This window comes from Crinia signifera, chromosome 12 (genome assembly GCF_055691185.1).
Source record: "Crinia signifera chromosome 12, ASM5569118v1, whole genome shotgun sequence".
Lineage (NCBI taxonomy): Eukaryota > Metazoa > Chordata > Amphibia > Anura > Myobatrachidae > Crinia > Crinia signifera.
The window spans coordinates 11607940-11635415 of NC_139228.1; the positions used below are offsets into that span (position 1 = coordinate 11607940).

A 27476-nucleotide genomic window follows, 5' to 3' on the forward strand; every position below is an offset into this window, starting at 1 on the left:
GAATAACAAAATAGAGTACAGGTAATATGAATGCCACAATTCAATACACATTACATCTTAAATGTAAGTAGTGAGGACTTGACCAATGTGCTACTAGGGGCTGGTGGCCAAAGATGGAGATGAGTATGCGGACGAAGATGGTTGTGGAGTATGGGAGAGCTGTGAGTGAAATGTGAAGAGAAGAGGGCTTTGACAACAGGAGGGAAGAGGGGAATAAGGAGCAATATAGGGTGGTGTAATGGGAACAAGGAGAAATACAGTGGTAGATTTATTATAGCGGCGCCTATCGCGCCGCTATAACAGTTCCTGCTTCGCCTCATTAGCGAGGCTAAGCAGGAGGGGACACCGACAAGATCTATTAAGATCTTGCCGCCGGAGTGGGGGAGCGCTAACTCCCCCCTCCGGCAATGTCCCTCCTGGAGACAGCGCATCAGTTAATACTGATGCGCCGTCTCCTTCCCCCCCGGCCGGCTCACTGCGCATGCGCGGGATCTCGCTAGTCTCGCGAGATCCCAGCGCAGCTCAGCGCCAGCAGCAGGGACAGCGCTGTCCCTGCTGTTAGGTATAGGGCATCGCCGCATGCAGCTGGCGAAGTCGACAGCTGCAGGCGGTGGAACGGTCAGCGATGCTGACCATTCATAAATCTGGCAGGAGGCAGGAGCGCAGTGCAAAATATTGCCCCTGCGCTATGCCTCCTGCCCCACACCGCCGGCGTTAGAGTAAACGCTCGGCGGGTGTGATAGATCAGGGGAAGCGCTATCCCCTGCTATAACGCACGGGGATAGCGCAGATTTCTGAAACCAGCCCCAGACTCTTGGACCGGTCCTGGTTCCAAAAATACGGGGGACAAAAAATCTGGGGGTCCCCCATATTTTGAAACCAGCACCGGGCTCCAACAGCCCGCGGTGTCATGCCACAGCCGGGGGACACTTTTTATATAAGGTCCCCTGGCCAAAACATGAGCACCATGGCTAGGCAGCCTTGAACAGGGTACCTGGGGGAGTGGGGACCCCCCCAATAAAGGGGTCCCCCCAGGCTTCAGTCCTGATTGGCTGAGCTATGCGTCTCCATGGAGACACATAAGCCAAAGACGCTATCAGCCTCTGTAGCGCTGGAACAGCGCTATAGAAGCTGTTAGCAGCGCCAGAGAAAGCCGGCTCACCCTGCTGTCAGTGCGGGGTGAGCCGGCTATGCTGCAGACAGACCAGCGCTGGACCCTGGATTGGTATTTTGGTGTAAAAGTGAGGTGTGTGTTTGTGTGTGTAATAAAATTATACTTTTCAGTGTGTCTGTCTTATTTTAACATTCTTTTCACAGGTGGACTACAAGTCCCACGCTCATCCCAAGATCTGCGTCTCTCATCCACACTCATTACTCGCTCTCATTCCCGACTGCAGGACTTTCTTCGGGCTGCACCCACTCTGTGGAATGCCCTCCCAAGCTCAAAAAGACTCTCCTCCAGTCTCCGAACCTATAAGCGTTCCCTAAAAACTCATCTCTTCAGGCAAGCTTATGAAATTAAAGAACCAGTCACGGAACCTTGCATTCTGGTAGAATCGATGCAATAAAGAATACAGTATCTATCCTTATGTATCACTGCCTATTTCCCTATAGATTGTAAGCTTGCGAGCAGGGCCCTCCTACATTTTGACTGTCTGTAAATACCCTGTTTGTTGTATCACTGTCTCCTTTGTAAAGCGCAATGGAATATGGTGCGCTATATAAGAAACTGTTAATAACTAAATAAATAAGTCCCAGTGGGCCCATTAAGGCCTCGCATGCTGGGACTTGTGGTTCTCCATGTCCCCACATGCAGGGGAGGTCTACTGGCACTTGTAGTTCTTCTGCATAAAGCAATGTTAGGAATGTGTGAATTAACCCTATTAGGCCGGCGTCCACTGGCCACTGACGCCGGTGACAGCCCCGGGCTTCAACCCTGGATGGGTGAAGCCTGGGGGAGGACCCCTTTATTGGGGGGGTCCCAGGGCCGGTGCTAGGGTGTCCGGCGCCCTCTTGTAAACCATAAATTTTTTCCCCTTTCACATTGCCATTGCAATAAGCTGCAGCCCGATTGTGGGAGCGTATGCAACATGCGATCCTATGGAGGATCTCGAGTACATGTACATGGACGCATACACCATCTCATGCTGTGTCCGCAAAATGTTGCAGGCACTAAAGGTGCCCATATACGCTGCGAGAATCGCATACGTTATGTGCTAGATCGCATCACACTGCATGCAAGCAATGTGTGTGCGATGCGATCCGAAAGCAGTACTGTGCAATGCCCGCAGGAGCACACATCGCATCGCACACTGCTTTTGCAGTGTGTATGGCTACCTTTAGGCACATAACCCAGCCCATTATTTAAAAAGTGTCTAAATTAATATAAAAAATCTACAATTATTAAAAAAATTGTTATAAACATGTATAATAAAAGACTCACTGTTCTTTTGCTGTTTAACTCTTGTGCAGTCCCTCCTCTTCTATCTGCGTAGGCAGGACGCTGAGGACACCATTACACCCCTCTTGTGACTGAGGGGGAAAGGATGGGGAGAGAAGGAGGAGATGGAAGAAGAGGAGAGGAGATAGAGGGGGAGGAGTGTTGAGGACTGACAGTGGCACTGGCACAGCACACTGAGAAGAGGGAAGGAAGGGGAGGCGGGGCTGCTGCCTGTTCGTCATTTGATTGACAGCTGACAGGCGCAGGGAGCAATGGTTAGGGGGCAGATCCGGACATGACATGTCATCCAGGCATTCACATACAGAGCTTCATGCCTCAGCGTAAGTGTCCGTGAGGAAGAGGGGGCAGGTCGCAGGAGGAGGACAGTGTATGCGTGGTGCAGGGAGCAGCTCTTTATACTGCACCTGCCCGCTGTCAGACAGGCGCTGCGGGTGGCGTGCAGGCTGTGTGCACTCGCGGTGCATGGAGCAGCTCTTTATACTGCCGCCCGCTGTCAGACAGGCGCTGCGGGCGGCGTGCAGGAGGCAGTGATAGTGAGGGCTGAGGCAGCTTTAGCAGAGCAGGGAGGGAGACAGCGCCGGTACTTGTGTATTTTGGCGGCGCCCATCGCATACCATTACGCATGCGATGGTATGCGATGCGACGCGATTTCGTTGGTTAGTGTACGATGGCAAACAATTTTCAAATTATATGCCATTGTACATGGCATACAATACCATACGATGCGATGCGATTAAACATTGTATAAGCACCCTAATGGGTGCTTATACAATGTTAACCACCCTAATGGGTGCTTACAATGTTAAATGCACCCCCACGGCACCCCCCCACTATAAATGTGAACCCGAAGCGTGGCGAGCGGCGGCGGTACGCGTCCTACGACCTTTTCATACCCCCACTATCCACGTCGGCGTGGAGTTAGGAATAGATTAGTGTGGTGAGCGCAGCGAGCCACCGAGCCTGAAGCGTGGCGAGCGGACGCGGATACCTGTGAAGCCCGCGAAAGGACGCATTTACCTGTCAATGTATCCGCGTTCCCTCGCGGGGCTCGCTGCGCTCGCCACGCTTCGGGCTCGGTGGCTTGCTGCGCTCGCCACACTAATCTATTCTCAACTCCACGCCGACGTGGATAGTGGGGGTGTGAAAAGGTCGTACGACGCGTACCGCCACCCCTCGTGGGCTCGCTGCGCTCGCCACGCTTCGGGTTCACTTTATAGTGGGGGGGAGTCGTGGGGGTACATTTAACATTGTAAGCACCCATTAGGGTGTTTAAAAGCACCCTTTAGGGTGCTTATATGATTTTTCATCGTATAGGGGGTCAAAATCGCGTCGCATTGCATCGCATGCCATCGGGTACATAGCATGCGATGCGATACGTTTATCGAACGATGCTGAAATCGGGCGCCACCAAAATACACAAGTACCACAGCGCCTTTTCAGCATGGCGCCTCCCTGCTTTGCAGGAGCTGCTGAGTGGGTAGCGCCAGCCCTGGGGGGTCCACACTCCCCTAGGTACCCCGTCCAAGGCTGACCAGCCACGGTGCTCATGTTTCGGCCAGGGGACCTTATATAAAATGTTTTCCCCGGCTGTGGCATGACACCGCGGGCTGTTGGAGCCCGGTGCTGGTTTCAACATACGGGGGACCCCCAGATTTTTTGTCCTCGTATTTTTGGAACCAGGACCGGTCAAAGAGTCCGGGGCTGGTTTCAGAAATACGGGAGACCCCTACGCTTTTTGTCCCCGTATTTTTGGAACCAGGTCCGGCTCAATGAGCCCGGGGCTGGTTATGCACAGGAGGAGGGACCTCACGCCATTTTTTTTAAACACAAAATCGCACACTTTATCAAATTCGCACATTTTCATGTCTAAAAAATCACAAATTTTCATGACTAAAAATCGCACATTATCGCACAATATCGCACTTTTTTGCCGCAAATTCTCCTCTCATTAAATTGGCAAATTCACAGCAAAAAAATGCGATTTCTAAAAAATGCGATATGGTGTGATTTTGAGCAAAATCGCACATTCGAAAAAAATCGCACTTCACTAAATCTCGCCCAGTGTGCGCCACTCATATAAAATTCCACCACCAGATGTATAAAACTATAATAATTTACAGACAAGAATAACAATTTGACAATTTAATAAACATTCGTAAAATACAATAAAAACTTTTTCATTGTATTGACATGACAAGGAATACAACCAACGCGTTTCGTCATAGCGACTTCCTCAGGGGTAACATTCCATATGATGTTGTATAGTGGATTTAAGCATTCACTACGGGTATGTCACCTTCAGGTAAAATTAAGGATAGGTAGACCTCAAAAGAATCCTAATTTTAATGCACAATTACACGGCATTGATTTCCATAAAATAACTCTAAAATCAACAGATTTGTAAAGGAGACAGGATGAATCTTCCCACATGTGCCTCATGTGGATGAGTCTATCACAGGCTGCAGGTGCACCTATGCATAGATATAGAATTATATCTATGGAACACACCCACTCCCGCTTCATACCACATCATGACACCACCCATGAAGTTGGTTGCCCTGTTTACTGCCTATGGCATAAATAGGAGGAGACTGGCAGTGAGAGGGTTAAAGTCAGGCGGAGTGATCCACAGCAACACGCCGTAACCAAGCCCCTGCTCCACAACCTACCCTGATGGCAGAGCAAGTCGGAGCGTAGAGCGGCAGGTCCCTCCCCCGCCTGCCATTGGCACGCTGTCAACCCATTTCCGCGCCACCATTGGCTGTCACGCTCGTCAGTCGCCGTCGCAGCAGCAGCAGGAGCAGGAGCAGCAGTGTCAGTGCGGCCGCGGCAGCAGATGCGCTGAGTGACTTGTTACATTGTATCACAGGGCGCTGCTGGCGGAGGGACACAGGGGGGTTGTTCTCTCACATCTGGGGGGTGAGGAGATCTGCAGACTCCCCTCCAGGAGAAGAAGGGAGGGGAGATTATTCCCAGTGCCTGCTGGAAGTGGTCTGGAGAAGGCGCCTCTGGTGAGTGCTTCTCCCTCCCCACCACAGTGTTATTATCATTATGGCTGTCCCCCAGTATGTGATCTGTGTGTATGTCACCCCCTCTGCCAGACTCTATAGCTGCCGCTACCCCCATGCCAGCGGGCCCCATGCAGCATTGGAGGGTATAAGTGCCTGGCCTGGCAGTGGGTGCCCCCTTAGTAATGCCAGGACCCTGCCCAGGTGCTAGGTGATCACAGGCCAGGTGGGCAGCTGATGCTGCTGTTATTATTATTACTATATGTAAACACCTCTGGTGTAGGAATTGAGGTCACAGGGGAGGGGTGGTATTTCTCCCCCCACATTTGTTTATTTATGCTGATGATGGGATATGGGGGTTATGGTATGTAGGGGGGGGGGGGTTCCATAATAACATGCAATGTATAGCCATCTTCTATTTTTGGGTATCATGTAAGGGCTGGCTGCTGTTTACCCCTTACTGTCTGTAGGGTTAATCGGGTGAGCATGGTATGGGCACTGGGGAGTAAGGGGGGGGGGGGGGTAGTGGGCACCGTCCTCAGCATTATTTATGTGGGATTGGATAGTCGGTCGTCGTCCAACATCTGCTAGGATGTACCCACATCTGCTGGGAGTTATTTATTTTGTATAGGGCGAGGGGGTCGGACTCCTTCTGGGTAATAAAGTGACCCTACCTGTGTATTAAGCACCTTGGCTGTCACATAAAGTGTTAGCTAGGGAGGCAGTAACATTTTGGGAGGTCATATATTTGGTTTATTTACACACCCCATGCAGAGGGCTCTGATTGTCCTATTTTGTGTACTTTTCATGTGTTGTCAATAGAGGACTCTAACCTGTAGGGTCAGGCTCCTGTCACTATTAGGTATTACTTGGCACTTGTTCACCTGATAACCACACGCGTGTCTCAGCGTCCTGCTTCCTTGTCAGGTTCTAGAGCTGTACCTGTCTGTACGTACACCTGCTCTCCTCAGAACCTGGCCTTCGCTCTCCTGGGATCCCCTATATAAAAGCACGCTCTATAGGTGTGGGCTGGAAATGTGAACCCACCTTACCAGTACACCCCCCCCCCCCAACATTTACAGAATTGGCCTTTAAGTTTGAGGCGATAATTGCTCCAGGGAAAAGAAAGTCAATTTTGAAGAAAGACTTTCACCTTTGTTACATCCTAAATTCTGTCTGTTGAGACAGAAACAAATAATCCTTGGCAGGAGGGAATATTTATATTATACAGTATGTTTGTATGTATTCATGTTTTGTAAATATGTACAGTACATGCTATATATTTGCATGACAGGTTTATGGATTTGCTTATATATTGACATTTTATTATATACTGTGTTATTATACCACTTGACATTCGGAAGGACTTCATTGGTGTCTCCTGTTCTTTAAATCTTACCTGTCACAGTTAATTGTAGCCCACTCTTATTTGTTTGTAACTGAATGTGCTTATTTATTATTTGTTTATATCCAGTGTATGTATATATATATATATTTCTATTGCGTTCCTTGCTTCCTGTCACAGTTGTGTAGCTTGTTTAATACATCAGTCAGAGGGAGGTTATGTGCTTACAATATAATGCCATTTCGCCCTATAATTAATCCATGTAACCGTAGGTAGACTGACTGCCAACAGCTGGGCGTACAATCCATTGGTTGCACTATATTCTAGTATCTTGAAACATTATATTAATGTTAAAGCAAGTGATGTTCTCTTGGTGTGTCCGTATGTGTTTTGGCTATTGTTTGTTAAATATTATTGCTGTTCAAAGTCTCAGTTTTCCTGCTTAGTGCCAGCCATGGACAGTGTTGAACACTTATGGGAATGTTGTGCTAAATATTGAGCTTCATGAAGGTCATAGTGAAATCTATAGACCTGTCAGTGGTATATGACAGTCTCCCAGCCATGTTTTTAGTTGCAGCATTGTAGTTCTTCTTTTAGGCCTGATCTCTTCATTTATGTGGTAAAGGTTACAGGCCTGGTTGTCCTCTATGCTGCCGCTGGTGTGATTGATTTGTATTGCCCCCCCCCCACCCCTTTTGAATTTGGTTGAGGGTCATAAGTCCTGATCATGTACCCAGGAGGCAGGGCTGTGATGCTGGGTTTTTACCCGACATGAATTTTCTTCCCATTTCTTGACATTTACTTACAGTGCTGGGGAGATTTTTAAAAGCCGGGGGGAAGGGGTGTGTGTGTTAATATGTTAACTGTGCATAAATATGGTCATGGCCCCCTATAGATACTCTGGCATTGTATTCTCAGGTCTCCTGTGAGGACGCTGGTTTATCCTTAGCTGTTGGAATAAAAGGGGTTCTTTACTGTAAGAGCAGTGACTTTATTGAACGCAGATGACAGGAGTGGATGTCTTACTAGCCTGTTTGTCCAGGGAGTAGTCTGATTCCTGCTGTGGAGTCCAGTTTTTTTTTTTTTTTCTTTTACTGCCATTCATAAGAGTAAACTGCCTTCTGGATCAATGGGGTTTACAAGGGTAAAGGTGTGAAGCTGGACACACGCCTCTTTCAAATGAAGTAATCCTGACTTTACGACCACATAGCGGAACCTGTGTGTATTCCATTGTAACACTAGTCTGTAAAATGCGGGTGACATCTTAATCTGTTCCGGATTATATATGGAATCTGGCACAACACAGAAATTGGAATTGTATTTGTAGGCGAACGTATTTCTGAAGATGTATGAGGTAGAGCAGTTTGTGGGGTGACCTATGATTGTGGCTTCCACTTACTGGATGCATCTTACTTAAAATATATCAGTGTTCTTGCCCACCCCTCCCAAACCACGGAGTTCTGAAATCGGTGCTCAAAATTCCCTATTCATTTGCCCCTCTCCAGAATATTCAGCCATATGGTAAATCGATATTGGTACGAGTGACTGAAACTGTGGGTACCACTCCATCTCTGCATCGCATTTCCATGTGCTACTGGTGAGCTGGGTCGCCAGTGGGCCCGCAAGGGGCTTGCGCTCGCCCCGCTGTCTGAGTACCGCAAGTCGGGATTCCGATGTCCGATTACTGACTGTCTGAATCCCATGCCACACCCAATGGGTCCTTCCCTAGAAGTATAGTTCCGGCTGATTCTCTTCTCTAGAAGGGACTGTCCCCCTCCAGATGATTTTTACTTTGATTTTTTTGCATAAATGTTTTACAGTATATGCTTTTTGGGCTTGTTTTTATTTCACCTGCCCGCGCTTTTAGCTTCGAACACTGTTGTATCCCAGCTTTGCAACTGGACACACCAATTCCCAGTGTTGCCTGATGATATAAAGACAATGCTAAAAGGCAGAGAGAGAAGCCAGATTCAGGGGAATACCAAGGAGTGGCTACATGAGGGCACAGAACAAGCTAGTAAGTGGTACGTGAGAGCGGCCAAATATTTTGGCGATACAAGTTGGGAACGGCTTTATTAGAACACAGTGTCAAAGTATGGAAATATATATTACTTCATGAGTCTAATGACTTGGAGAATCTTTCCTGCCACCCGATAACATATAGATGGTTATAAAACTCCCTGCCTTGTGCTGCTAATCCTGTTCAGAGTCTCTAGCTTCTGTGAGAGCGAGCGGAGCTGTAACTGCACAGACTATCTCGCTGCGCCCCCGCACAACTGCACAACCGTGCACATTTCTTGCACTTATTCACATCTAAGTGATTCGCCTTTTACAAAAAAAAAAACCCCTGTCTTCCTTCTTTTAACTCTTGTGTACAAAGTGCCTTTACATCAATCACGTGCATGCAATGGGAAACTTCCTTTCCGCTAGTTCCCAGCATTCCTCCATAGCCCAGGGTTCCTTGCGGCTGTAGCATCACACTGTACCAGGGTCAGAAACGGCCAAGGACACAGCCTCAGACAAGGTTTCCCCCCCCATCCTCCCTCCAAAATAAAGGACCTTGGGAAAAATAAGAGAGGAGTCAATAATCCGCAATGTGGGTCGATACTCACACACGTATCGTGGGATAATGTTCCGATGGGCTCTTTAAGAGATCCTCCTTCCCGTTGTTCCAGTTAACCCCTGCTTAGATCCCGATAGTCGTACACAAACACATTTCTTTTTGGAGCTTTAAATGCGGCTGCAAACTGTCGCCATGGTGCGCCGGCCTCTTGACCAATATCCACTGATAACACAAGCAGGGATCCCTTCTGACTAATGCTGGGTACACAGCAGAATGACTTGGGCTCAATTCCCCCAATTCCGACCGATTTCATTTGTAAAAAGAGCAGAATTGTGCATGTTTGCAATGCAATGTGATCCGATGCACGTCCCCGCCGGTCGTTGGGTCGCTTTGGAGATTTTACCTGCGGCACTAGATATTTGTCATCTACATTGGATTGGGTACCGATCATGTGCAGTTCGTGTACTCCAATCCATAGTACGTTTTCAAGGAAACCGTCTCCTGATCATGGTCGTTCTGGTTTGTGCCCTACATTAGCATTCAGTTCCTAAAGATAGTTTCTTGCTAGCAGGTCACTTTTTTTTCTAATTGCTCGACGCTATCTCCCAATGCGGGCGCCGCCTCGCTACCCACCTGAAAGAGTTAATGAGGATCTCCCAGCTTCCAAAGTGCCGATTTGTAATCAAGCCGAACACCCATGGGTGCAGGGAGGTTGTAGACGTTGTTGATGAAAAGGATTCACTGTGCACATAATTAATAGGGGGGGGGGGGAAATGTACAAATTTGCAATTATGCCTGTGATACCCCGTCATTACTGTTAACGTTGTAAACGCGAATGCGGTGGGTGAAATTTAGTAGCAATTAGGTGTATTAATTTCATTTTCTAACCAGAACACAGATGCGTTAACGAAGACTCAAGAAGCAAAAAAAAAATGATGTGTTGACTCATGTAATTACATCTGGCAGGTTGGGGGATTCCTGTGTTGGATTGCTAAATAATTATATTGCTAATATGTTAAGATTTCAGGATAATGTTTTGCATGGGTCTATAGGCGAGAAATTCATATTGCTATGGTGGGTGTATGTTTTTGGGGATACAGCGAACAAAGCAAGGGCAACCAATGAGAATTTGTTTCACCTACATTGTGACTTCTGATTGGCTACTCCCTTTTTTTTATTTATTTTTTTGCAACCGTTTCTGTTAACAATAATAATACATAAATCAATCAATCAAGTAAATATCATTACATGATGGGTGGTCCTTCCTGAATGGTATATATATGACTGCCTTCAGCTGTTTGTAACTTTTTAACAGGACCATAGTGTAACACCAATCAGTGCGCTTTACCTTTTTTTTTTTTTTTTTTATTATGGATTCTAAATCTGATTAATAATCTCTGTAAGAGATGTGCAAGTTATCTGCAAAAAATGTAAATAAAAAATGTTGAGTAAATAAAAGATTATTTATAGAATACCTATATAAGGTAACATTACAGGTCCTTATGACGAATACAAATGTTTGCTTGGCAATTTTCACACTTGTTAACCGCTCTTTGGGCTAAGAGGCAGATTCAGTTACTATCCAATTTCCAGCACGTTCTGTCCATTGATTTGAAGAATTTGGTGTAATGAATGGTCTTTATCAGCAAATTTGTTGAAAACATTATATATAATGTGTACCCTGCATTAGAGTGCAAGCTTGTGAGCAAGCGCGCACTTACTGTTTTTGTTATATGGTTGTGTTCATTTCCAGTATAAAGCGTTGCAGAATACGCCGGCACTACATAAAGTAGTCCGTATAAAATAAATCTCGTCAGCACAAGGCTGCTATTTGCGTGTGGGTATGATCATCCGCTGACCGCAATGTGTCATGGCCTGAGTGCTTGGTCTGTACAGTTTTGTCTCTCATGACAGTGATACGCAGTATGGTAGTTACTCAAATAAATAATGTAGCGCCATATTGGAGGATCTCTGGGAGCCTCCAGGTGATTTTTCTGTCAATCTGGAAACACACATAAATGTACAACCTTCAGTAGGGCTTATGGTTGTGTAGCGTGGGACCACCGCAACAGACATGCCATGCCGCAGCCTGGTGGCTTACCATATGTTTGCCAATGAATGTAACGGCGATCTCTGCAATTCCTTATCACGTAGGATGTATGTCTCCATTGCTAGTCTATTATGGTCTGCTGGGGGAACTTGTTTTTTTCCCAGTTTCCATGCTCCCATTGGAAAGACAAGACCAGGCCGTGTGCACACAGCCTTAAATGATGCCAGCCTTTAATCTCTGGGAATACCGGCTACACTGAGCCAGGAAACGTGGATTCTGCCAGAACAGGTGTGGGTGGAAGATTCTAAAAGACACTCATTAATATTTCATATGCATTTATTAAATGAATATACCGGCACCACCACCAGGTGAACCCAGGCATTCGCCAGGGGGCAGAGGGTACTTAAAATGCTGAACGATGAGCATAGCACTACCCAGGTGCGGAGACCTCTGATTGTTCGGGGGAAGGGGGGGGGGGGGGTCTCCACTGCTCTCCAGGAAGTGCCATTAGTACATTGTGGTAACCGTGTGCCTGACCAGAACACCTACATGTGGGGTTGGTAGGGGTATGGTTTTGGATAATGTTATGAGCAGGCTCAAGGTCGACCTCTACTTATTCTACATTTATACTTCTCATTAATGTACTCCAGTGGGTCTATACATTAACAGACCCCTCTCCCTCCCCCCCCCCCCCTTACTATTACGACAAGGGGATATATCCCACGGGACCCCTCCTTTGTTACCAAGTTACCGTTCCCGAAGGTTGTGTTCTCTAGACGAGGTTGCCTAGAAATGTGTCACTCGTGTGGGCAGGATAGCTGTACGTATTGCCATTAATTATTCACGTTACGCAGTGTGTTGTTTTCACGCTCGCATGCAACTTTGACTTACCATTGCCTTACTTACAAGGAAGAAAGATTAGTGAGGTGTCGGGATAGCTTTTATCTGTGTATCGGTTGCTTTTCTGCCAGGTTATTGGTGGGGGTTTGGAGGAATCATTAAGGATGATGTAAAGACTTTGCTGAAGCACACAGAAAAATACAAGTAATCGCGTATAGCAGTCCATATCCCCCTAAGAGTTAATATGGGTGGAAACGCCACTTAAAGTGTTTCCTTTTCCCTCGTCTGTTTCTTCGGTCCCCATTTATGAGGAACAGGACCAGGAATCTCGCTGTTCTCTGTCAGGGAACGTTATTTGGCGCCCCTACACTATAATATACACATGTTGTGATCCGCCATATAACTCCTCGCCAAGTAAGATGTAAACACACTGAGGTGCGGACTAGGCCCGGCCCTCTCTTCCTAATAAATAATCCCAAAAAACACTGGAGCCAAGCCCCTATCCCCACTGCCTTCACAACTCCTGCAAAACAGCAGCGAGTCTGAGAGAGCTATTTTTGGCCGGTGGAAGTGGAAACATTTCCTATCCTACTGAGGAAAGGGGAGGCTGCAGTCTTTCAAGCCACGGCCTTCAGGCTAGCTGCAGGCATAGCTAATCTGGGCCTGCGAGCGATAGTCACTACGGTGGGCCTCATTATCTTCATTATTCCTGAAATAATCACATTCCTCTAACGTGCCTTCATTCCACCAGGATCCTGTATATCTGGGTCACAGCACCCATAACTAATAGGCCTTAATCATGTCTCATGGCTCCAGACTCGCATTCTGCTTATACATTGACCAAACTATCGGAGTATAGGCGCGTATGCACAGTGCGTGTACTGTATATAAATATTACTGTTTGTCATTGGGTCGATTAATGAAGGTCGACAGTAAAAGTCGACATAAGTTTTCCACTCTTTTTGTCCCGAATGTCGACACCTTGTGAGTGTACTGCGTCCCTGAGTTCGGCAACACACTATTTTATTCTCCCACCACGCCGAAGTGGACGGCAAGGTCTGGCGGCAAATGTCAGCTCAAAAAAAAAAAAAGTTCAAAACTCATGTCGACTTTTTTACTGTCGACCTTGTCATTGTTGACCTAATGCTTTTGTTGACCTTCCAACCATGTCAACCTTAGACATGACCTATTTCAAGTATCTGAAAAACAAGATTATGCCAAAAATCAGGCGCTCAGATAAAATGACAAATTTAATTTGGTGACGTGTAAAAATACAATAGAGAACATATAAAATATACTCCAACGTTTCCAAAAAGGCGACCTTACCCAGACCATGGGATGTTACAGTGCAAAGTGCAGTCCGGGATGCACCATGCAAGGCTCCAAATAACATGCACCGGATCCTCCCAGGTAAAGACACAGGTAGGTCACTTGTGGTCCTGAGCTTGCTTGGACTCGTCTTCAAATGCAAAGTGACTGTAATGCAAACTGTACTACTACCGAAGCCCTGTAGACCTCCAGTGGTACACCCATATCCCTACTATAATCCCCTATACGTTTGTCAGTAACGGCAGCTATATAGAAACATAGAAACATAGAATTTGACGGCAGATAAGAACCATTTGGCCCATCTAGTCTGCCCCTTTTTTATCCTTATTTCTTTGTAAGGATATTCATATGCCTATCCCAAGCATGTTTAAAATGTTCTACTGTCTTAGCCTCTACCACCTCTGATGGGAGGCTATTCCAATTATCCACTACCCTTTCTGTGAAGTAATTCTTTCTAACATTTCCCCTGAACCTACCTCCCTCCAGTTTCAGTGCATGTCCTCGTGTTTTATTACTTGTTTTCCTTTGAAGAAAATTTCCCACCTGTACTATGTTAAAATAGATAGCCTCCGGCAGAAGTGACCTATAACAGACCCCAATCCATTGGCCACATACATGCATTTTGATTCATGCGACACAGATTAACCTACAGAACATGCATTGTCTATAAATTACAGTCCTGTGGGCCTTCAGTGGTAGTTTTCCTCTTTTCCATGTATGTCTATGTGGATGTTTGTTTTCTTCTTATCATTATTGTTTAGTTTAACAAAAATAATTTAGGTAGTTTTGGTATTTGATGGGTTTGTGAAACCGTTTCCTGTTTGTAGCGCGCGTTTGTCCTGTTCTAGATTCTCTGTCAGATAACACGGCTCCCGCTTCTTTTATACGCGGAGGACTATGTGCGCTGCGTGTGATAATGTGCTCGGCGGCAGGAGACCCCTGATTTCTAGGTAGCCCCTCGGACTCTTGGCACACCAGTCCCCTCTTCCCTGTAGTCTGAGGTGTGCCAGGCCTGGAGGGCTGGGCGTCCTGCTACAGCACATGGTAGCTGCGTGTTCTCAGAACTTCCATGTTGTTGCAGCACTCCGTCTGCTGTTACGGGCGCTCTCTGACCTTTTTGTCTTAATTAGTTGGATGAATGGTTTACTAGTCAAGGTTTGTCAATATCTCAAACATAAAACCTTATTCTGGGCCTTTCGCTCCCCTGCATATTCGCGCAGGGGAGCAATGTTTCACGACTGCGTATGTACATATACTTTTATGCACATGTGCTGGTGCGCAAGGGCGGTGGCTTTTAACATGTCCCTAACAAGAAAGAAGCACACACGTAACACTTTAGCTTGAATGCTACTCGGTACAGCCATCGCTGCCACGTTAGTCCTCGTCCGCCATCGGGCTGCCGATGATCTGTGCGCCCCAGCCTTGCCTTCACTTTCTTTGAGTCACCAGAAAGTAAATAGTAAAGAGCAAGCGTGATAATATTCCGGCACATGGAGTGATTTGTGTATTTACTGCACCGCCCATGGGGTGTAGGCCTGTAGACACTGGAACACACCCTGCTCCTTTTGTAAGATGACTTTGTATTAATTACTTCGATGACTTAGTCATTTTCAGCCGTGATACAGTTTCGCACTCACGGGGTTGCCGTGCAATGGATTCTGGGTAAATATCTGCTGTGTTTGGGCCAAGGAGTGACGACATGGCACCAGCAGCAAGCCATGGATACAGTGAAGAGATTAACATGTTACTTATCGCCTGTAAATGTTATAATTTAGGAACCTGAGGTGAAATTGTCATTTTTAACCCTGGGAATGCAGCCTCGTACCACTATTCCTAAGTCAGTTTTTTTTTCTGACAGGGTGCCTATGGAGACTGGTCCAGCTGACAAGATGGCGGCCCTCTCCTGCCTCAGTGAGGTTACTAGTGTCCGTCAGCTGTACTCGCCTCTTAGCATTTATTGAGCCCATAAAAATGGCTGCCTTCACGTGGGTGTAGATTTTTGGCTCCTGGGGCAGAAAGAACCTCACCGTGAATGTGACGATGCCAAGGGGACAATATACAGCCACAGGCCTCAATACATGAGGGACCATATACATACCATATACAGGCCTCCTTACACAGCGTAAAGCCAGGAGTGGCAGATAAAGGGGAATATTTGCATCAGGTCATAGTGAGGTTGGGAAACATCGGGCGGAGGCCTGCGATGAATTCTCCTAATCCATGCAGTCAGAATATTACCTCAGTGCCCATCTATCACGGGATATGACAGTCGGAATGAGAGAGCAGCATCACACATGTCTCTCAGGCCGGGTTCTCCATAGTATCTAAGGCCCCAGGCCGCCTGTGTGATTTCCCAAAGACCACTTTTCTACAAACGATGAAACAAGGTGTTGGTGCTGGTACAGATCCTTTCACCAATCAGCATTCTATGAAATGAACGGTCAAAGCTGATTGGTTGTTGTGGGTCACTGGATCACTTGGTACATATTTATTAAAACCCGAAAATCCTACAGTCCTGTCAGTTCTGTGTATTTCTTACTTGGAATCTTAAGTGTTTGAGATCCTTAATAAGAGGATTTATTGTTGCATTTTACAGTCATTTTTTGTGAAGTGTGTAACCATTTTCTATAAATATTTGGCTGTGTTGCCAGTAGGTGTTTTTATTTTATTTATTTTTTTACATATTTAGTTTAGTAAAATTATTTCAGATTCAGGGGCAGATAGTGGACAAGTGATAAAGTGTAAATACCCATACACACTACAACATTATCTTTCCAATCTGGCTGGTTGGAATGAAAATCTAGAAATTTTTGGGAACAAATTACAATCTACCGTTTGCTCCCAAATGCTGGGAAATGCCGTCACCTGCATAAATTGATGTAACCAATTTGTCTGTATGACCAATTTTTGTCTTTTTTCTATGTTTAGGATCAAATGGTCAATTGTCATTTGCTCCCAAATATGTCCAGATTTTCATTCCAACCAGCCAGATTGGAAACATAATCTTCTAGTGTGTATGGGCCTGGATAATGCAGCAGCAAATCAGCCCCCAACTGCCATTTTTTAAACCCATGCTGTAACCTCACAGTTAAGAGCTGATTGGCTGGTGCATTATCTCCTTCCACTTTATCACTTCACCTGGCGTAATACATGTGTCCCTCAGTCATCCTTAAAACTGCCCAGAGAATCGCACCACTGCCGCCAACTTGGCTTTTTCCCATAGCGCATTGCAATACAAAACATAGTGCATTGCAGCTTGCTGCATATGGGCCTGTATGTCCACTGCTTGGACCCCTTGGTACTGGCATTCATAAGGAGGTTCCTTTGACTCATATTACCCATCTACACATTGCTGCAGACCCCTTCACCCCTTCATGGCATCCAAATTCCCTGATGGCAGCAGCATCTTCTGGCAGGACAATGCGCCTGGCCACGCAGCAAACCTTGTCCATAAATGGTTTGAGGAACATGAGTTGAAGGTGCTGACTTGGCCTCCAGCTACTGGAGCATCTGCTACAGCCATGGAGGCCCCACCTCACAATGTACAGAACTTCAAGTCTTGGTGCCAAGTACCACAACGCACCTTCAGAGGTCTTTTGGAGACCATGCCTCCAAGGGTGAGCGCTGGTTGGGAGGCCCGAGGCGTCCTGCACAGTATCGACGGGTGGCTCGAATGTTACAGCCTACAGTACTTGCGACAAGGTGACGTAAAAGAGGTCTTCGCAGGCCCCGTGCATTGTCTTACAGTATCGTGTTACGGGTTAATAGGCACGAAGCATTTGGCATGATGGTTTGTGTCGGCTGTACCGGCCAGATCCCCATGTGGAGGGCAGCTGCTGATGGAATGTTGTCAGCCACCCGGTAACATCTTGTTCCCTCTATTACGTGACATCAGCTCTCTTCGCTGCTGAGTGCCAAGACTTTACCTGGCATGCGCCTCCTCTCTGATCTGGCCCCTGTCGCAGAACCAACCTTGTTAAATGCCTCATTTTCTACATTAACATTCGTATCAGACAGCACAAAACGCGCCCAAATGCTCTGTTCCTAATTTATTCATACGAGCGGGATCGTCTTCGACTTAGTGATGTTATAAAGACGGAACAGGGACAAGCTCAGACACATAACCCTTCCTGATGCCACTGTCATCTTCTGTAATGTTCTATGCTAGTTCCTGGAGCTGCCTGGGAGTATCATAGACTAGTGTGGCAAGCTGACACTTGTAGTTCCCCCAACAACTGCCGTACCACAAAATATTATCCTAATCCTTCGTATTGTCCATTTCTTTTAATATGATATTGCTGATATGTGACAATAATTCTGAAATTGGAACACCAGTCTTCCATGGAACATTTTGCCACCTCTGCTGGGGGTTGGTGCAGGGCATCCACTAGTGTTTGCTCAGCAGACACCCTCCCTCACACATCTTGTCTAGAGGAGACCTCCCAACCTCTCCCGTTCCTGATTGGAGGCTGTGGTGGCCTGTGGTCTCCTGTCTGAGTAGGCATTGTAGGGCAGGCTGACCACACGCGGGAATACCCAGCACAGTCCTGAATCTGCAGCATCGTCTATAAATACGAGTTTTATGTTATTTCCAGCAGGTTGGTGATTCATCTGCATGGAGGCGTCAAATTAATGCAGTGGCTGGTGGGGGGGTTGTGGATCTTCATGTGCGGAAAAGGCAAAGTTTTCTCTTTCCTTGTAATCTGTAGAGAGATACAAACACGTCTTGGCCATGTAGACGCTAGTACGCCTGATGTCGCAGCAATGTCCGTCCTTAATGGTGTTTAGGTTGATCCTAAGGCGGATCAGCCCAAGTTTAATGGGGATACAGTCATTTGGTCTACAGCATGTTGGTCGGCAAGCATTGGCTCGACATGGGTCTAGGTTGACAGTGGAAAGGTCGACATGGGGTTTTCACTGTTTTTTGTGCCGACAGGCCGTATTTCATGCCCTACCATCCACAAGCGCGTGGGGGGAGAATAAAATAGTGTGCCGTCGACCGTGTCTCGGGTTATGAGGAATATATGCAGGAATGGATCTTCGCGGTTTTCTTCTTCCATGCTTTTTTAAAATGTATTTGTTTTTACTCCATGCTACACGGGCGTTGTATGGGACGCCATCGTTGTTGGGGTCAATTAGGGTGCTGTGTCACGGGCACATTGAATATAGATGCTTTTCTCACTATGAAATGCTGGTGTTTAAAGCGCGCAAAAGCTGCAATGGTGACACTACTGTAAATCAGAAAACTTTACGCTCAGCGTCTCCGGAGCCGATGGGTATGGAGGGGTAGGGGAGGGGCATTTGCACTGTAGTTGGATAGATGGCCCATGTCCCCCCGACCTTGTTCTGTGCACCACACACGAACCACTATTCCTCAGGTTACAATCTGTAATAAATAGACCGTAATGTTGGGCTGAGACCACACACACACACACACACACACACACCTCACAAGGGCCCTTATTCTGATCGGTGGGGAATTCTTACGGTGCGGTCCGCACGCCACGCTGTGCTGCCGCGTGCGGCCATCGTCCGTAGAAACGCCCACGTGTCCTCCGCATTCGGACGGACTCACTCTTTAAGAACAGGGCGTGTTTACGGACGACATACAAACCATGCGTGTGCGGGGGAAACACTCAGATTCTGCACGGTATTACAGAGTATGCACGGGAATACCGCATCCAAACGGATGGCAAGCGGTGCTTCCGCACGGAAGCGGTGTATTTACGCAAAACTACTCACTATTATGTCTATTCTGCAATACATCACATGACCCACTTATTCAATTACCTATCCTCATACAAAAATGTTTATTTGGAATTGAAATCAATTAGATGCCAATATATCCTTACAAGCATGCATTGCACACATTAACCCTTCCAGCAATTGAAGTGCAATGGTTTCAATTAAAGCACTGACAAGCGTCCTATTAGTGAGTAAAGGAGTCGATTGTATTGGGTTCAGGTGTTAATGCTTGTAGTCATTAGGCGTTCCGTTCGCCTACCGCAAGACCGAGTGGTTTCCGCAAAGCAATACTTGACTTATGGACACCGCACATTTCTATCGGTTTTGGTCGCGTGCATTCGGAGTGCTATCCGAATGCACGCCCCCCAACATAAGTGTACTCCCCCGTGTCCGCCCATGTTTCCTCCCAGTTTTTCCCACTTTGAAACTACGCCCATGTCTCATTCCGCATGACGCCCATAATACGCCCATATTTCCAGACTGATTGCGGTGCACAGTTTTGTACGGGATTTGCCCGAACAGGTACGGAGTCAATGCGTGGCACATGCGCGTTGCGTTCTCCACGCATGCGCAGACGCCGTAAAGACGCTATCCGAAAGTATGCGGAAAAGTACGCATCAATCAGAATAAGGGCCAAGGTATGTAGCATAGATGCTGGTGACATCACAGGGCATATCCCCTAGCACAGCATGTCGCCCCAGGCTAAGCCAGGCCCTCAGTCTGCCCTGCGGACAAGCCACATTCGGCGTCCCTCTAGCAGCCAGGGCAATGTACTCCAGGCAGGTCCTGACACTACACTGGCCGCTGCCACCCCTTGTTCTCTCTGTCCAGCCTGCACCCCGGCACCTCTCGCCCATCACTAAAGGAGTAGGGGGTCCTGCGCTCCCCGTTCCTAATGCGTTAACAAGCTCGTCATTATGACAGTCCATGCCAAACGTGTGTATCTGCTCAAGGGGGGGAAAACAAACAGAGCTGGAGGCTGTTCTGAGTCCCACCTACACTATCTGTCACTGCTTTCTCTCTCTCACTTTCCCGGCAGCGAACAGTTGGCGTACGGGGCCCCAGTTATTTTTAGGCTGTTCCGCGTTTAACCCTTCGGATGCCACAGAGGCCTGCCCAGAACACAATTGCCAGGGCTACGCTACATGTGCAACACAATACCTTTTTGTATGTAATGATTTTTTTTTCCGCTCCCAGATGCAGCAAATGCTGTTAGTGGGCGCTTTAAGGTGCCAGCTGATAAAGGCGCGATTGCATGCATACGCAGAGCTGCCGGAAGTGGCGTCAGGCTGGCACCAGCCTAGAGCATACGCTATTGGGCTTCACGGAATTTAACCCTGTTCGCTCTTAAGGTGCGCACACACGGATAGATTTAGCAGATGATCCAATCTCGTTAACTATTTCCTCTGAACTCCTGGACAAACGACTTGGTCTCAAATAGTGAACAATTGTACAAAAGATTGCACGTGAACGATCGGTCTTTAACGATGGTGGAGGGAGGGGAGTGTCAATAGCGTTCATTGTGCATACACACGGAACGATTGGTACACATCGCTAACTATTGGTCGCTGATCTTTCTGCATGCAGGAAAAATCATCGACCTCTACCAAAGACCGGCAGGTACACGCATCGGCATTGAAATCGTTCATACTCATTGAACAATTTCATCGATTGGTCGCTTCAATCGATCGGAACGCTCAGATCTTTTGTCAGATCTATCCGTGTGTGTGTACGCACCTTTACAAGGCAAGGTCAGAAAGGGGTTAAACCTCCCAGTCCGTAGGCCTGTGCAAAAGATATGGGGACGGGCGGGAGCTGTGCAGCAGGTTATGTGCAGGACCTGGGCTAATGACAGGGCGATACTGTGTCACCGTGCAGCCTCCATCCACCCTGATCATGGGGTGTAGTAGGCTTTAGGGAGCAGCAGATTCCACTCCCCTACTAGGCCCTGCCACAGAGCTGACACGTTACTCCACTTCCTGCTGCTGAAAGCACCTGTCAGCCTGCAACAGCTGCCAGACCACCAGCCTGCTTCAATGGCACTACCAAATGGCCGTGTGTTTTCTCTCACTCGCTGCTGGAGAGGGAATGTTCACACCTCAGCTGGCAACCTGCATCTGCCACGTTACAGTCTCCCAATGCCTGGGAATGGGCATCGGCTTCCTGTGTGATGCGTCCAGTGTGTCCATTACACCTCCTTGTTGTTGTTCTGCAGCCTCCTTCATCCGGCGATGCTGTGTCATACCCCAACTCGCTTTTCTGTTTCTGTGGTTAACCCACGCCTGCCCAGCAGCTGCCGGCTCCATGTGCATGCTCTGACCAGCTGCAGCGCGATAGTTACACAGGGGCAGATTTAAACTGGAGATAAAGCGGAGAAAAGGTAAAAGGAGATAAAGCACCAGCAAATCAGCTCCCAACTGTCTTTTTCAAACACAGCTGATTGGCTGGTGCTTTATCTCCTTTTACCTTTTCTCCGCTTTATCTCCAGTTTATCTCTTCTCCAAGCTTAATAAATCGGCCCCATAGAACCAGTGGCGGATTCCTGCTACGTCTTTCTTGAAAACATAGAACCACAGGGTTAAAGAATAAGGGCCCAGCTTCAAAAAGTGATAAACAACCAATCCGCTCTGAACTGTCACTTTTCAAACCCAGCTTGCAGCATAATGGGTAGGGGCTGATTGACTGGTAGATTGTCACTCTCCACTTTATCACATTTTGAAGCTTCGTGCATCTTGCCCTAAACTGGTCTCATTTTGATGGCGGTAATACGACCCTCATTTGAACTTCCAATTGAGTACGTTTTTGTTTTCACTTCATTGCAATCAATACCAAGCACCTAAACTGACTTGGTATTGCTGGCGCTGATTACTTATATGCTGGCATGAGGGTATAGTGATAATTTGCCTCACATGTGCGTTACACAGACTGGAGTGAAGAAATTCCGACCGCCTAGCTTAAGCTGACTACACATTAATAGATATATCTACAGTGTGTTCACCATTCACGCTGCCTGATCCATCGGGACAGACATCACAAGTGGGCGGGCACATGGCATGCGCCTGCCCACTGAACTGTCAATCACCGGTGGCTCCCAGCGCAGCTGTACGAGCAGTCGGCAGATCACCCGTACACACAGTGATGCACCATTATATCTCTAGATATATCGGACATTGGCTGTGTTGCACAGCCGGCGCGATATTTCTGTGAACGCCGTCGACCATAGACACTGTTGAGCTATTAACAGGATGCTCGCCTGGATAGCATAGTGTACAGGTTATTTAGACCTGATCGGACATTAGTCGGACATTGTCATGTACTCTGATATTTGGGAGTATCCTGAGAGCTTTGTGATCTCCTGCAGATACGGCTGCGATGAAAGTGTTTATAACATGTACATCTCTGGATTTATTTTGCTATAAACTGTGATTCATTCAGCGCTCAGATCGTATAACAAATCATGGCTCTAGACCAAAAATATATATATGAAAAAAAAAAAAAAGGTCTGGAACACTCATCAGGAGACGCAGAGCCCAATATTAACATACAGCAAACTCCTTCTGTGCCAAGAGGTGGTGGTGAGTCAGCCGCCCAACCGCTAGGCCTAGTTCTGTCTGTACACCTTACTCTATGTACAGAGGAAGCCAGCTCAGGGTAGTGCAGTATGTAGTTCCGCGTGTGCGGCTACAACGGCTTGCTAATCCTATAGCGATATATACGTCGCTGAATGGTCATAGGCAGTCATTGTGCAACGTCGAGTCATTCTGGATTAGCTCACATAGGCAGTCAATGGGTCGACACCAAAGGATCGACATGCACTTGATTGACACAATGAAAAGGTAGACATTTGTTTTTCATGTTTTTTTGTTGTTGTTCTCAATAGGATTTCGCATAAATGGAAAAGCATGAAAAAAAATCGTAACAGCTCATGTCAACCTTTTGTCAGTGTCCACATAGTGCATGTTGACCGTTTGGTGTTGACCCATTGACTGTTCTACCTAGATATTGCCCGTGAGCCGTCCGCATATCCGCTCCCATATGGTCCAGGAGAGCCCCGAGATTTGGGGAGTAGACCATCCTCCCCATCCCATCCTCTTCCGCAATGATGCGGAGGGACCATGATGATTTGTTTTGCTATGATTCGCTTGTCTGGGACTCCGGGGAACTCGTTGGTCAAGGATGAACAATATTCCCGTTACACCTAGTAGAATAGAATACAATATGGCTGCCGCTGGTAGAGTGGACTGTCGCGACCCTGGTGATGTCATTGAGCCGGGAGATCTCTTACCCCCCCTCCCCGGCCCTCTTCGTCATCGCGGCTCCTTCCAAACTCTGGAACATGTACTCGCTAGTATGTTCTTTATAAATAATTCTACGCTTCTCAATAATTCAATCACAGCTGGAGAGCTTTGGATCTGTAATAGCAGTAACATAATGTCTCTCCACTGCCAGAGACGGTCAGTTAAATGCCTCTGTGCCCTACCTTAAGTGCTTCGTATTATCCATTCTCAAGGAGACCTGCATCCACCACTTCTCTCTTCTGACCTTTCACAAAAAAGAAATCTATAATGAATCCTGTGCAGCTATTGATGAGCGTTAGTGGGTTGACATGGATGTTCTTACGGACTATTTTATAGGGCTATTGTTCTTCAGTAAAGTCTTTTTTTCTGTGCCCTATAAAATCTCTACCAGACACAGAAGAGGCTAATCATTATTGACATCTAATTTTATGGGTCTCTCCGGCGGTACCTACACCAACCATGGCTACAAACATGTCCGTCTAAAAGAACGTTAATGAGACAGAGCTGAGATCAAATAAAATACAAATGCATGCATCTCCGCTCCCAAATGCTGCCCTTACACCAGCGGGGGCAGCAGTGAACGATCGGCCGGTATTGCGGTAAGATGACTGACGCAGAATGTTAGGTTTCCTCTAGGCATGTGCCAAGTGGCCTAATAACACCTTTTAATTATTTGGTCGACTGCTGCTTAGCAAGCAGTGATGAATCCCCCCCCCCCCCCCATAGAGTGTAAGCTCCATTGGGGCAGGGACTGAAGTTAATGGCCAAATATTCCCTGTAAAGCGCTGCAGAATGTGTGCACTATATAGATGAGTGAAGATGAATGGGGCGTATTAATGCTGCTTTATTATCCATATTACCCAGCGCACTTCCCCTTCAGGGAGAAATGCTGGTGGGGGACCCGTGATCACACGTACATCATTATACGTGGTGACTCTTTTTTTAGAAATAACTGGCTAACACTTGCTGCTGCCACAATTTGGAGAATGTTTGTTTTCTAGTGCGAAACGCGTCACACATCCCTATCTGTTCAGTAGATCTGCAGTTGGGGAAAGTACAGATCCATTGTCTGGTCCTTACTGGTGACACTTCTTGGATCGCTCATTCAGCGGGTCTGCTCCGACCACCGCACCATCTAATGCCTGGCCATATACTATCATAGGCACTGAGTAGGACTGGCGCAGACTGTGAAAGCACATCTGTCTCTCCCGCAGTGACAGGTCCCTGAGTAACAACTGCAGCTCTGTAATACAAACCTCCCTATAATGACACCATAAAAATGTAGACTTTAAAACCGTAATGGGCAATAGGTGACCCTAGGGCCTCATACGGCCTTCCAAGCCTTTACTTGCGGTGAAGAGCGCCTTTGTGCGCCAATGTCAGGTTTGTGAAGTGTATCAGGTTTAAAAATGTAAAATTAAAATACATTGTTAAAACAATATTTCCTCTTTTTTTATGTTTATGTTTGAAAAAGACGGATAATTCATCCTTAATCATATTTACAGCACATCCCGGCGTAATTGGTGGCGCCGTATAAATAAATGATAATAATAATAATTACAAAGCACTCTGATGATTGTAGTGCTGCGTCCTTCGCACAACGCTGCCGTGTAACCTATTCCCCTGAACAGGTTCTGTACAGTCTACACAGTACTTAACCTGCTAATTATTGTTGAAGGGCGTGTAGTATTGTCATGGGGTTTTTGCGCAGCATTGTTCTGACGTTGTAATGGTTAATTCAGCCTGCACCCGGTCCCTCGGAGCCACCCAGAAAAACGAAGGTTGAAATCACAAAAGCGAAGCAGCTGTTGCACGTTCTCTGCATAATTATCAGGGGTTCGTCCTCACCAAACCAGTTGTGTCAGTTCCAGGTCTGACAAAGCAATTTTCTTTTCTCCCTTTTACCAGTAAACACCTGTATACGACTGTCGGTTTTCCTTTGGGCGTTCTCGCAGGTTGTCACCCACCATGACACCCATTAGGAGATCGCTGTACAGAAACATCTCGCTGTGTCACCAAACTGGGTCCGTAGAACTACAAGTGCCAGCAAGTTGTGCGTGCCGGAGTCCGCAGGGCAGCTGAAGGGTGCCTGGTTACCGGAGCTCTGTAATAGGGGTGTACATCCCCCCCGTCTTATTGCAGTGCCACCTATTCTCTGTCGGGGATGCGTGGTCACAGCCAGAACGCGGTACACGGTGACATCTGTTTTCCTGTCACATGTATAACCATCGCTATACTACAAAGCATGGTTGTTCTATAGCACCGCACATTTGTTTGTTGTTGTCGGAGGGCCCTGCACGGCTCTTGGCCGTTGTGGGTAAACACCTGTGTTAGGGTGTTTTTTTTTTTTTTTTGTTCCTTCATAACTTCTAAGGCCAAAGCAATAAAATACGCAGCTTTCCCCCTGAAGCACCTCAGTTTCTCTCTGTGGAGGGGGCCATTTTATGGCTTGAGGTGATACTTGTGAGATGGCTGAAGGCATCTTGGGGGGAGATAAAGTGGGAGGAGTTGACCAAAGCAACCAATTGGTTTCTGTCACGAACACGGCCTATGTTACCATGCTTGTTTTAAAATGGCGTCTAGTGCGTATGTAGCTGTAAACCTTTATTTTTTGAAGGAATATATTTTTTTAATACAGGACAGCAACGTGAAGGGTAAATAAGAAAATGAAATGGAATACAAGAAATAGGTGGAGCAGTAAATATGACAACACAACACTGGGGAAGGTAGACCGATCTGAAGATGAAATTACCAGTGTCGCTCTACCGATAGTTCTCCATTGGTAGATCAGAGCGTTATGGAGACTTGTGATATTTAGTATTCTAGGAGGGGGGATATCCTGTCCTATGTCCCCCACCCATCATATAGAATGTACGGAGGGGGGACCAGAATATTTTTCTTCCTGCTAGAGGAAATAACTGAAGGAAATGGCACAATCGGGGGAGGAGATTGGCAAGTTAAAGATTCTCAAAAAGGGGTGAAGGGGGGGGGGGGAGTCTCGGATAAATAATGGCAATGTTTTGAAGTCCTAAAAATAATGTGTAGTTCGGTTGAGGGCTGCATGCTCCTGACTGGAGACCTGGATATAGAGGACGGTCTCGGCAGAGAAAGGGGAAATGATGGACATCTACCTAGATGGGCAATCTCCGTTCTCTCGAGGTGTGCAGGCTGGTAGGACCGCCGAGTAGCCAGGGGGAGGCGCTCTGCTCAATGTGAACTCGCACACTAGAACAAGGGAAGCACCAGTCTAATATGTGAGGACGTGTTGGGAACTGCAACTCCACCCTTAAAACGGGGAGCGCTACAGGCGGTCTTATAATCCTTGTTGTATTGATGGGACTCCCACCTGACCTGCGAGGGATTCCTATTGGGAATGCTTTACGCAGGTCTACAAAACAAGGCAGCGCATTCATTTTATATGGGGAGAGAATCCGTGTCCAGAGTAACGCCTATATCCTTCTCTACAGTAGGCTTGGATTTTTAGGAATGTTTTGCTATGGTGGGGTAAAGAAAGTCCGGTGGTTCGAGAACTAGGCCCCACATGACAAGCCAATAGGTCAATGCCAGTAGGTCTACTTGAACAAGGATGACTTTGACATAAGGTTGACACGCAAAATGTCGACACATGAAACAGTTGACTCGAATTTAAAAAATAAAAGAAAAAAATTGGTGTGTAAATGCCGACACCGGAGAAATTTAACCCCCAATCAATGTAGCCACTAGCACGGCTCACATGGATGTTCAAGTAGGAAAAACCTCATGTCGACGTGTTTGTGTCGGCCATTGCTCTGTTGACCTTTTGCTTGTGTGGACCTAGTTCCTGTGGACCGTTTTTGT

At 47.0% G+C, this 27476-nt stretch overlaps 1 protein-coding gene across 7 annotated transcripts in view; it reads left to right on the forward strand.

The window, feature by feature from the left end:
- The first annotated feature begins 5224 nt into the window (after positions 1-5224).
- Positions 5225-27476, forward strand: part of MEF2D (myocyte enhancer factor 2D) — a 122752-nt gene continuing 100500 nt past the window's right edge. For 5 of the 7 annotated variants that reach the window (XM_083165803.1, XM_083165802.1, XM_083165808.1 and 2 more), the window contains exon 1: positions 5225-5472. The gene's annotated coding sequence lies outside the window, so the exon portion shown is untranslated. The remainder of the gene's footprint in view (positions 5473-27476) is intronic. The other 2 variants (XM_083165809.1, XM_083165810.1) reach the window with 1 other exon arrangement.